Source organism: Arachis duranensis, chromosome 9 (assembly GCF_000817695.3).
Source record: "Arachis duranensis cultivar V14167 chromosome 9, aradu.V14167.gnm2.J7QH, whole genome shotgun sequence".
NCBI lineage: Eukaryota > Viridiplantae > Streptophyta > Magnoliopsida > Fabales > Fabaceae > Arachis > Arachis duranensis.
The window spans coordinates 43,854,813-43,865,534 of record NC_029780.3 but is presented as its reverse complement, the minus strand read 5'-3'; the positions used below and the strand labels follow the sequence as shown (position 1 = coordinate 43,865,534).

General features: G+C 40.4%; 1 non-coding gene across 1 annotated transcript; it reads left to right on the top strand.

Annotated features, from left to right (window-relative positions):
- Window positions 1-7,019: 7,019 nt before the first annotated feature.
- On the top strand, window positions 7,020-7,126 carry LOC127741894 (small nucleolar RNA R71). The gene has a single exon (XR_008003082.1). It is a non-coding gene; the product is annotated as a small nucleolar RNA R71 (small nucleolar RNA).
- The last annotated feature ends 3,596 nt before the right edge of the window (window positions 7,127-10,722 follow it).

Below are 10,722 nucleotides of genomic sequence, written 5' to 3'. Positions count from 1 at the left end.
GCATTTCGAGATGGTTTGATACAACCTCATGATATCTTCCTTGGTATTCTCGTGCTAGCATTTGCATCCTTGTCTATTTCCTTGGATGATGTGGTATGCTCATTCCCTGAGATTAATTGAATTCCTACAACACTATTGAAAGTTGCTTGTTCCCCAAGCACTTGGAAAAGGGTTAGCATGCATGTGTGCTTGTGAGCTTCTGAACTTAACTTGGTGTGTGAACACCAAACTTAGTTCTTTGCTTACTTTGACAAATTGGATGCATGTAAGAACTTTGTGTGCTTTTTATTAAGAAATAACTATGAGCTAAAAAGACAATTTATGTATTAGAGGTTAAGCCTCTATCAAGTGAGTTCTCTAATTGCTAGAGCAATGCTTCATCACTAAGGGTTGCAATGCACTCTTCAGCTGGAGTTTTTAGTGGAACACCAAACTTAGAGCCCTATATTCACCCTTGAATTGTTTTTGGTGTGTAACACCAAACTTAGCTCCTCACACTACAGAGAATCTAACTTGAAATTTTTATTGAAAGACTTACGAAAAGAGAGTTACCTCAGGTTGGGTTGCCTCCCAACAAAGCACTTTTTTAGCGTCGCTAGCTCGACGATTCTTTCCTTAGTTGAGGTTATACTTCTGTTTGGGGGTTTCCCCCATGCTGCCCAAGCAATGTTTGAGTCTTTGTCCATTCACAGTGAATCTTCTCTTTGAGCCTTCTTCCATTATTTCTATGTGTCCATAAGGTGAGACTTTTGTGACTAGAAAGGGTCCCGACCATCTTGATTTGAGTTTCCCAGGAAAGAGTTTCAGTCTAGAGTTGTAGAGAAGCACATGTTGCCCTTCTTCGAAACTTCTTGGTACCAAGTTGAGATCATGTCTCCTTTTTGCTTTTTCCTTATAGATATTGGTATTTTCATAGGCTTGAGATCTAAACTCTTCCAATTCTTAAAGCTACAAGACCCTTTTTTCACCAACAGCAGTGCTGTCTAGGTTCAATATTTTAAGGGCCCAGGAGGCCTTCTGCTCCAGCTCTAATGGCAAGTGACAAGCCTTACCATACACCAGTTGATATGCAGACATCCGAATTGGTGTTTTGAAGGCTGTCCTGTATGCCCAAAGAGCATCATCTAGCATATTTGTCCAATCCTTTCTTGATATCCCCACAGTTTTTTCCAAAATCCTTTTCAACTCTCGATTAGATATCTCTGTTTGCCCACTTATTTGGGGATGATAAGGTGATGAGCGGATAATTTATACGCTTTTTGGCATTGTTTTTAGGTAGTTTTTAGTAAGTTCAAGCTACTTTTAGGGATGTTTTCATTAGTTTTTATGCTAAATTCACACTTCTGGACTTTACTATGAGTTTGTGTGTTTTTATGTGATTTCAGGTAATTTCTGGCTGAAATTGAGGGACTTGAGCAAAACTCTGATAGGAGGCTGACAAAGGACTGCTGATGCTATTGAAATCTGACCTCCCTGCACTCAAAATAGATTTTCTGGAGCTACAGAACTCCAAATGGCACGCTCTCAACGGCGTTGGAAATTAGACATACAGAGCTTTCCAGCAATATATAATAGTCCATATTTTATTCGGGAATTGACGACGTAAAGTGGCGCTCAACGCTAAGTACATGCTGCTGTCTGGAGTTAAACGCCAGAAGAACGTCATGATCCGGAGTTGAACGCCCAAAACACGTCATAACTCGGAGTTCAACTCCAAGAGGAGCCTCAGCTCATGGATAGATCAAGCTCAGCCTAATCATACACCAAGTGGGCCCCGGAAGTGGATTTATGCATCAATTACTTACTCATGTAAACCCTAGTAGCTAGTTTAGTATAAATAAGACTTTTTACTAGTGTATTAGTCATCTTTAGGCCATTCGGTCTTTTGATCATTCAAGGGCTGGCCTCTCGGCCATGCCTGAACCTTTCACTTATGTATTTTCAACGGTGGAGTTTCTACACACCATAGATTAAGGGTGTGGAGCTCTGCTGTACCTCAAGTTTCAATACAATTCTATTTTCTTTTATTCAAATCTCTCTTATTCTTATTCCAAGATATTCATTCGTACCCAAGAACATGATGAATGTGATGAAAGATATACGTTGCACTTCAACTTGATGAATGTGATGATCCATGACACTCATCATCATTCTCACCTATGAATGCACGTGACTGACAACCACTTCCGTTCTACCTTAGGCCGGGCACATATCTCTTAGATTCCCCAACAGAATCTTCATGGTATAAGCTAGATAGATGGCAGCATTCATGGGAATCCGGAAAGTCTAACCTTGTCTGTGGTATTCCGAGTAGGATTCCGGGAATCTGGAAAGTCTAACCTTGTCTATGGTATTCCGAGTAAGATTCCGGTATTGAATGACTGTGATGAGCTTCAAACTCCTGAAGGCTAGGCGTTAGTGACAGACGCAAAAGAATCAAGGGATTCTATTCCAACCTGATTGAGAACCGACAGATGATTAGCCGTGCTGTGACAGAGCATAGGACCATTTTCATTGAGAGGATAGGATGTAGCCATTGACAATGGTGATGCCCTACATACAGCTTGCCATGGAAAGGAGTAAGAAGGATTGGATGAATGTAATAAGAAAGTAGAAATTCGATAGGAGCACAGCATCTCCATACGCCTATCTGAAATTCCCACCATTAATTTACATAAGTATTTCTATCTTAGTTTATTTATCTTTATTTTCTATTTATTCCATTAATCAAATTTAAACCAATAATCCAATTATACTTGAATCCGCCTGACTGAGATTTACAAGGTGACCATAGCTTGCTTCATACCAACAATCTCTGTGGGATCGACCCTTACTCACGTAAAGTATTACTTGGACGACCCAGTACACTTGCTGGTTAAGATGAACGGAGTTGTGTCCACACATAATCAATAGCCATTAAATAAATCTCATGCAAATACAAAGAGGGTCACAATTTCGTCTACCATAAGGTGTGGCAACCTTATGCTTCACTCTATATCGTAGGAGTAGGGCTTCCAATGGTCTATTGCAGAAATGGCTCTCTCCGTCACTGATGAGGGCTCGTGGGACTCCAAACCTGGTAAAGATATTCCTTCGAAGAAAGTTTATGACTACCTTGTTGTCATTGGTTGGGGTCGCCACTGCCTCCACCCACTTAGATACATAGTTTACTGCCACCAAGATAAACATGTTTGAATATGAGGATGGGAATGGTTCCATGAAATCGATTCCCCACACATCAAACAGTTCAAGCTCTAGAATGTATTGTTGTGGCATCTCATTTCTCTTGGGCAGGTTGCCAGCCCTTTGGCATTCGTTGCAGCTTCTCACCAATTCCTTAGCATCTTTGAAGATAGTGGGCCAGAAGAACCCACATTGCAGCACCTTTGCGGCAGTTCTTTCTCCTCCAATGTGACCTTCATAACTAGCACTATGGCAACTCCATAGGACTTCTCGTCCTTCTTCTTCTGAGATGCACCTCCTAAGAATTCCATCTGAGCATTTCTTAAAGAGGTATGGTTCATCCCAAATGAAATACTTGGCATCATTGATGAGTTTTCTTCTTTGATATTTGTTGATTCCAGGGGGTAAGTCACCAACTGCTTTAAAATTAGCAATATTCGCAAACCAGGGTGCTTTATGAATCATCATTAGCTGTTCATCTAGGAAGAATTCATTTACACTTGTATCATGGGTATCATCATTCTCACAAGGAATTCTGGATAGATGGTCTGCCACTTTGTTCTCCACACCCTTTTTGTCTCTAATCTTGATGTTGAATTCCTACAGTAATAAGATCCATCTGATTAGTCTTGATTTTGACTCCTGTTTGGCAAATAGATATTTGAGTGCTGTCTGATCAGTGAAAACAATAACTTTAGAGCCAATAAGATATGATCTAAATTTGTCAAATGCAAAAACTATTGCCAGCAACTCCTTTTCGGTAGTGGTATAATTTTGTTGAGTATCATTAAGGATCTTGTTGGCATAGTATATGACATGCACCAAATTTTCTTTTCTCTGCCCTAACATTGCCCCAACTACGAAATCAGATGCATCACACATCAGTTCAAATGGTAAATTCCAATCAGGTAGGGTGATGATAGGAGATGAGGATAGCCTCTTTTTCAAGTTTTCAAATGCTAGCATGCATTTCTCATAAAAAATAAATGGTGTATCAGACATCAGGAGATTGCTTAAGGGCTTGGCTATCTTTGAAAAATCTTTAATAAACCTTTTGTAGAAGCCAGCATGTCCCAAAAAGCTCCTAATTGCCTTGACATCACTTGGTGGAGGTAACTTTTCAATTAGCTCTACCTTAGCTCTGTCTACCTCAATGCCTTGATTAGAAACTTTATGGCCAAGAACTATTCCATCTGTCACCATGAAGTGACATTTTTCCCAATTCAAGACTAAGTTGGTTTCTTGACATCTTTTCAATACCAAGGCCAGATGGTTTAGGCAATTAGGGAAGGAGTCTCCGAATACTGAGAAGTCATCCATGAAAACTTCAATGAACTTTTCTATCATATCTGAGAAGTTGAAAAGTTGCAGGTGCATTACATAGCCCAAATGGCATGCGCTTGTAGGCAAACACTCCATATGGGCAAGTGAATGATGTTTTCTCTTGGTCTCTTGGATCAACCACAATTTGGTTATATCCTGAATAACCATCTAGAAAACAATAATATGCATGTCCTGCAAGCCTTTCCAACATCTGATCCATGAAAGGAAGTGGAAAATGATCTTTTCTTGTGGCTTCATTAAGCTTCCTGTAGTCAATACACATTCTCCAGCCCGTGATGGTTCTTGTAGGAATTAGCTCATTCCTTTCGTTGGGCACCACAATGATTCCTCCTTTCTTGGGGACCACTTGAATTGGACTGACCCATGGGCTATCTGAAATTGGATAGATTACTCCTCCCTGCCACAACTTCATAACTTCTTTCTGCACTACTTCCTTCATTGCCAGATTTAACCTTCTTTGGGGCTGAATGGAAGGTTTGGCACCCTCTTCCAAGAATATCTTATGCATGCATATGGCTGAAATGATTCCTTTCAAGTTAGCAAGTGTCCATCCAATGGCATCCTTATGTTTTTGCAAGACATGAAGCAACTTTTCCTCTTGTTCTTGGCTGAGGGCTGAATTTATGATCACTGGATAACTTTTATTTTCTCCCAAGTATGCATAATTGAGAGTGGGTGGCAGTGCTTTAAGCTCAAGTTTGGGCACTTCTTATCTTTCTTCTTTTTCTTCTAGCATGCCTTGAACATGCATTTCAGCGGCTATAGCCTCTTCGCTTGCTGCTAATTCTTCTTCTGTTGATGCATCAAGTTCTTCTTTAAGATTTTCTTGCACCAAAGCCTCCACTGAGTCCAACCTCATGCATTCTCCCAATGAGTTGTATGGGTAACTCATGGCCTTAAATACATTGAATGTCATTTTCTCCTCGTGTAATCTAAGGACAAGTTCACCCTTTTGGACATCAATAATGGCTCCAGCAGTGGCCAAGAAAGGCCTTTCCAGAATGATGGAAGTCTTAGCTCCTTCCTCCATGTCTAATACTACGAAATCTGCTGGAAAGATGAAGTCTCCCACCTTCACCAACAAGTCTTCTACTATCCCATGGGAAAACTTGAATGATCTGTCTGCTAGTTGCAGGGCCATTCTTGTTGGTTTGGCCTCCTCAATCTTCATTTTTTCATCATCGCTAAAGACATTAGATTTATGCTGGCTCCTAGATCACATAGAGCTTTTTCCACTGTGATTTTACCGATGATACAAGGGATATGGAAACTCCCAGGATCCTTTAATTTCTAGGGCAATTTGTGTTGGATGATGGCACTACATTCTTCGGTGAGTACCACGGTCTCATTATTCTTCCAGCTTCTCTTCTTGGTCATCAATTCCTTCAAGAACTTGGCGTAGAGTGGCACTTGCTCTATTGCTTCATCAAAGGGTATGTTTATTTGTAGTTTCTTGAAGATTTCCAAGAATCTTGAGAATCGGTTATCCTCTCCCCTCTTCTTTAATTGCAGCTGCTGGGGTATGGAGCTTTTGAAAGGCATGGTTTGAGCGCTTCTCCTTCTTGATGTGACTTAGGGTGGAGGTTTGATCTTCCTCATGTCCCTTGTTTTCTTCATCCAATTTCTTCTCTGGTGGTTTCTTGTGTGTCTCCTTCAATTCCTTCCCACTTCTGAGGGTGATGGCTTGACATTCCTCCCTTGGCATTGAGTTAATATTGCTGCAATTGTTATGTCCAAGGGCTTTCTTGAATAAGAATTCAATCTGTGTTTCCAGTTTCTTGATGGCAGCATCTTGATTCTGCATGTTGGATTGCACTTCTTCTCGGAAAGCTTTACTATCTTAGACTTCTCTGCATAAGTTTTCAAGTAGAGCCTTAATCTTTGAGAGTCTATCATCTGTTAGAGATGGTGGGGTGAGATTAGGTGGTTGAGAAGGTTGGTTAGGTGGGTGTTGATAGGATCTTTGTGAGGTGTGTTGGTGAGTTGCATTGTTGTTGAAATTGAGGTTGTGGCATCTCTGATCTTGACCTTGGTCTTGTTGATTTCCCCACCCAAAGTTAGGGTGATTTCTCCATCCAGAGTTGTATGTTTTGGAGTATGGATCATGGATTTGTCTAGGTGAGTTTCCAACATAGTTGGCTTGCTCCCAGTCACCTTCTTCTCCTATATTCACTCCTTCTTGAGCTGGTGATAAAGTGATGGCTGCTGCAACTTGGTTTTCCTCCACCTTCTTAGTAAGATCTGCTAATTGCTTGGTGATCATCTTATTTTGAGCTAGCAATGCATCTATGTGGTTCAGCTCCATTACTCCTCTAAAGTTACTTCTTTCGAAGGCATAGAAGTAGTCATTCTCAGCAACTGTTTCAGTGACATCTATGGCTTCTTCAATGGTTTTCTTCTTGCTTAGAGAGCCTCCTGATGAATGATCTATGGCCTTCTTTGACTCATAGGAAAGACCTTCATAGAAAATGTCAAGTTGAACCCATTCATTGAACATATCTGGTGGGCATCTTCTTGTTAAGTCCTTGAATCTCTCCCATGCTTCATATAGAGTCTCACCATCTTGTTTCCTGAAAGTATGCACCTCAGCTCTCAGCCTGTTGATTCTTTGAGGAGGGTAGAATCTTGCCAAAAATCTGTTCACCACATCTTCCCAATTTGTTAAGCTCTCCTTTAGGAAGGATTCAAGCCATTTGGATGCCTTGTCCCTGAGTGAAAAAGGGAACAAGAGCAGCCTATAGACATCCGGGTGGATTCCATTAGACTTCACAGTGTCACAAATTCTCAGGAAGGTGGTTAGGTGTTGATTGGGATCTTCTTGGGCACTTCCTCCAAATGAACAATTGTTCTGAACAAAGGTGATGAGCTGGGGTTTTAGTTCAAAGTTGTTGGCATGTATGGTGGGCTTCTGAATACTACTTCCACAGTTTCTTGGATTTGGATTGATGTAGGAGCCTAGAACTTTCCTTTCTTGCCCAGCACGGTTTGCAGGGCCTTCTCTAGCATGGTTGTGAGCTTTTTCTTCATGATTGTTTTCCAAATTCTCTTCGATGTTGGGTTCAAAGTACCCTTCCTCTTCCTCAGCACCAACAATTCCTTTCCCTCTTGCTTCCCTCCTTAGTCTCCAGAGGGTCCTTTCAGATTCTGAATCGAAGGAAGTTGAAGCTCCCTCTCTTCTCCCTGTCATACAACAGACAAAACTCACAGCAAGAGATAAAATAAAAAGATTATTCTTGTTAAAGTAATTGTTAGTGTGAGTGATGCGAATTATCAAATAGTTAGTGGGTTAGTGAGCAGAATTGTAAATTAACAAAGAACGAAAGAAAACAGAGACGGTAGAGGGGATGAGGAAGAAACTAAACAAACTAAAGGAAATTGACTGAACCAAATAAACAGATAAAGAAAAAGAAAAATGCTCAATCTAGTGAACTTCCAACTTAATCATTGTTGATTCAAAATCAATCCCCGGCAACGGCGCCATAAACTTGATGCATGAAAACTTGTCTCTCAATAAATTTCCCTTTGGCAAGTATACCGAATTGTCGTCAAGTAAAAACTCACAATAGAGTGAGGTCGAATCCCACAAGGATTGATTGGTCAAGCAATTTTAATTGGAAGATTATGCTAGTTGAGCTAAACAGGATGTAGTTGAGAATTTTAGAAAATTAAATGGCAGGAAAGTAAATAACAGAAAATAAAGTTTAAAATCTTAAATGGGGATTTGGGGCAATGAGCATGAAAATAAATGACAGAAAGTAAAGAGAATGGGTAAGATCAGAAATAGGGAATTCATTGGGCTCAGGAGATGTTGTATTCTCCGGATCAGATTCATTTTCATCTCTTCCTCAATCAAAGAGCCCAGACCCCAATTTGGTCCAACATGAGAAATCATTTCTAGCATGATCTCCTCATCCCTTTTCCAAGGCTCAGAGGAGATCCAATTATGGAGAGTTTCTTTTCCAAGACAACTAACCAATTGAATTAAGATTGAAAGCTTTCTAGTAAATCAAAAGAGAAGAGAGAAGAAGAGGAATGAAAACTATAATTGATCCATCAAATTACAACAGAGCTCCCTAACCCAATGAAAGGGGTTTAGTTGTTCATAGCTCTAGAAATAAAAAATGGCATAAAAAAAGAATCCATGCTAAAAGTGCAGAAAAGTAAATATACAGAGGTAGTTCTCCAAAGTGCCCACCTTCTCTATAGTTCAAAACTACTCCTATATATACTACTCCTTTTGATCTTCTAGTGAGTTCTTTAAGTCTTGGATGTGGGCTCTGAATCTTGAGTTAAAGCAGTTCTAATCTTTAGTGGGCCTAGCTTGCAGAGAAGTATGAATTAGGCATGAGCATTAGTGAGATTAACGTTAAGTGACATTGTGGGTTCGAGAACATTAGTGGCAATCACTTTTTCCACTAACGTTCCACCCTCAAATACCTCACGTTAACTCCAACGTTAGTGGCACTAACGTGACCACTAACGTTGCCTTCTAAATCTTTGCTAACGTTATTGGGACTCACTTTTCCCAATAACGTTGGGTTATACCCCTTTCGCAAGCATTATTGGGACTCACCTTTCCCAATAATGTTGCTATGTGCCTTTTGTCCCTACATTAGAGTTCACGTTAGTGTAACTAACGTGGCTCTTAACATGGGTATGCTTCCCCTTCGAGAGCGTTAGTGACACTTACCTTTGTCACTAACGCTCCAAATGCCCCTACTCTCCACGTTAGAGCTCACGTTAACTAAGTTAATGTGACTCTTAACATAGTAGAGAATGCCATCTTCCAACGTCAGTGACAAAAGTAAGTGCCACTAACGTTGGCTCATCAATCCTCAACTCCATATTAACTCTCACGTTAGTGGTCTTAACGTGACCACTAACGTAGGCAATGCTAGTTGATCCAACGTTAGTGACAAAGGTGAGTGTCACTAACGTTGGCATTGTTCTTCTCTTCCACATTAGAGTTCACGTTAACTAAGTTAACGTAACTCTTAATGTGGCTCATTGCCAACTTTTGGAACGTTAGTAGTGTTCACTTTTACCACTAGCGTTGGATTTCTCTTTTGTCTCCACGTTAACTACCACGTTAACTTAGTTAACATGGCAAGTAACGTGAGCTATTGATGGCTTCGCAAGCGTTATTGGTGATCACTTTTCTCATTGACGTTGCAAGCTATTTGCCATTCCACGTTAGTGTTCACGTTAACTAGATCAACGTGAGTACTAACGTGGTTCTTTCTTGCTTCCTTTGCCCTAAAATCAAGCAAATAAAGTGCATCAAAGCTCTAGCCAAAGTCATGAGATTATGCATCATCAATTTATCATGCAATTCTAGCAAAATCCTCATGAAATCATATGAAATTCACAATAGTTGCTTGAATCAAAAGAGTATTTTCATCCAAAACTTACCTTATTCACTAAGAAAATGCATGAAACTTGTAAAACCCGGTTAATTAATGGCTAATTAACCCATAAATGAGAATTTATTCTAGAAAGCCTAAAATGTGATTTTTATGGCTAAATGTGATAGAGGAGATTGAGACGAGAATTTCGGCACCAATTTTATAGAAATCGGACCAAGATTGGACCGAACGGGCCAAACCGGGCCAACCGGACCCAAAGTGGGCCCTTGGCGCAACATAACTAAACCAAAACCCTAGTTTTCAGCACTCTCTCTCCTCACACAACACCAAACACGCTGAAAAAGAGAGGAAATGGGGGAAGAACACTCTCTCAAACCTCTATCTCTCACTTGATCTTCAAACCACCATACACTCTCTCAAACTTCTATCTCTCACTTGATCTTCAAACCACCATAACTTTTGATCTAGAGCTCCGATTGCCGCTCCGTTTGCGGCCACGCATTCACCGCGGAGAGCTCTACAAAACCCATACAATCAATCTTGAGGTAAGCCACGTGTTTCTGTTCGAAATCCAAGCCCTTATTTTCGAGTTTCATGGGTGAAATGTTGAGATTTTGGGTTCTTTGATGTTATAGGACCCAACTCTCTTGAAGGAGAAGGTTAATCTTGTCTCCTTGGACCTTGGGTGTGGTAAGATTCTCAACCCTAGTGTATTTTGTTGTTTTATGATGTTTAGGTTTTGAGATGTTGTGTATGGGTATGATGGTTGTGGCTTAGGTTGTGTGTGTGTGGATATTGGAGTTTGATTGGTGATTTTGAAAAGCTTGGA